This window comes from Mandrillus leucophaeus, unplaced genomic scaffold, assembly GCF_000951045.1.
Source record: "Mandrillus leucophaeus isolate KB7577 unplaced genomic scaffold, Mleu.le_1.0 Scaffold1032, whole genome shotgun sequence".
Classification (NCBI taxonomy): domain Eukaryota; kingdom Metazoa; phylum Chordata; class Mammalia; order Primates; family Cercopithecidae; genus Mandrillus; species Mandrillus leucophaeus.
Genome location: NW_012098455.1, coordinates 701,931 through 704,202, shown reverse-complemented (window position 1 = coordinate 704,202; position 2,272 = coordinate 701,931).

Here is a 2,272-nt window from a genome sequence, read left to right as displayed (position 1 = left end):
CACACGCACACGTATGTTTATTGCAGCACTATTCACAATAGCAAAGACTTGGAATCAACCCAAATGTCCATCAGTGATAGATTGAATTAAGCTTCCCTTCTTTCCACCCCCTTGAGCGGACCGGATTGGTGCTTCTGGTGAGACGCCTACCCATAAGCATCACTCCCAAGCGTTCGAGGGGGCACATTTCCCATAACTCCCAGAGAGCAAGTTTCTAGAAAGTTCCACCAGTGGGGAAGCACCACAACTTCACTGCCATTTTGTGAGGTGCTGCCACTGCTCCTCCGGCAAGGTCAGAACTTCAGGACTGTGAGTGGGGCAGTTTTTCCCTGGATGCTTTAATTTCTCCCCGGAAATTGTCCATTTTCCTCAGAAAGTGCCTTTTCTGAGGTGTTCTCTGTCGGGTGTGTGGTAGGGCTCCCTGGGAAAGTGGCTCCGCTCTAAGGACACTGCCATGGGCGCCTGTGTCAACTGTGGGGGGCGTTTTCCTTAGGCATCCCATCTCGACTATGTTGTGGGGCCAGGGGGGGCATTTCCTGGGGGCTCCCTCATTGATGCAAGGGAGTTTTCCTGCTGAAATAACCTGAGCCCAGGGTTGGGGACCCTGCCTTGGTTGTCTGTGTCAGCCTCGGGTGTGGCAGTGTTTCTCGTTTCTTCCCCACTCGGTCGCAGCCCTGAGGGGGGACTCAGCCTTGGGGACTCTATGTTCAGAGACCGGGGTGATAGTGGCTGTGTCCTGGAGGCATGATTGCCACCCTGTGGGGTCACTCTCCGTCGCGGGCTTTATCTCAGCCTGCGAGGGACTCTTCCTTGGGTGCTGTTTTCGGCCGTGGGGCGCATTTGTTCTTGGATGTCGCTCGCTCTCAGGATGTGTTGGCTTTTCTTTGGTTCTGCTTATCCTTGATGGGGACGCTTACCAGACGCTTTCTCTTGGTGCTGGGTTTTTAAAATTATTATCTGTGGGTGCTGTCTCCCGGTGCTGCGGGGGAGTGGGCTGCTGTTCCTTGGATTCTCTGAGCCTGTGGTGGGACTCGGGGAACTCTGTGTCAGCCATGAGGGCGCCCAGCTGACCTTGGGAACTCTGTCTCACTCCGGGGTTGAGTGCTTTTCCTTGGTTGGTTCTCAGTCCTGAGGGACCTCTTTCCCAGGGTTGTATCTGACCTTTCAGCCACAGCCTCGGATGTCTGTGCAGGAATCAGGGTCCAGAAATGTGTGAAGATTCCAGATTCACCACATGCACACAACTCACTGTGCAATTATTCTTTCATTCCAGTCATTCTGTGGGTGTGCAGTGATCTCTCCTTATGTCTACACTTGCAATTTTGTGCTGATTAATGAGATTGAGCACTTGTTTTAAAAAGTGTTTGTTTATTGATTTTTGATAGTTTTTTGGGATGAGGTCAGGCTGGAGTGCAGTGGCGTGATCTTGGCTCACTGCAACCTCGACCTCCCAGGCTCGCTCGATTCTCGTGCCTCAGTAGCTGGGACAACAAGCGCATGCCACCAAGCCTGGCTAATCTTTGTATTTTTTGGTAGAAACAAGGTTTCCCCAAATTACCCAGGCTGGTCTCGAACTCCAGGACTCAAGTGATCTGCCCAATTCGGCCTCCCAAAGTGCTAGGATTACAGGCGTGAGCCACTGTGCCCAGCTATTTATTGATTTTTTTCGAAGCACTTTTTTATGTGTTTATTGGTCATTTAACCATGTCTTTTAGGAAGTTCCTTTTCAGGTCTTTTCTGCCAGATTTTTTTGAGGTGTTTGTATTTTAAAAATGGATTTGTAGTTTACATATATTCTGGGTTTCAGTTATACACACATGTACACAGGCATATATGAAAATACATATACAATTTTAATGTCTTCTACAAATCTGTTTTGCTTTTACACTATCTCAATAATGTGTTTTAGATGAACAGATTCTCTTAATCTTATTAATCAGACTATTGTTTATGGCTAGAAATTTCTATTATTTTAAGAGAAAACCCTTGTCTCCCCCAATGCCATGACGATAATATTCTAAGTTTTCTTCTAGATCTCCTATTCACCTCAAATAAATTTTCATGGAATGGAGTAAAGTCAGAGTCCGGGTATATTTTATGTGATTATTAAAGATATATTTGAGTATGACTCTTATGAAGTGCATATTCAGCTTTTCCCCCCAAATTTTATTGCGATATTTGTTTTTTAAAATTGATTTGTAGTTCTGGATATACTCTGGATTCCACTCAGTTGTTGTCAGATATATGAATATTATATATAATATATAATATA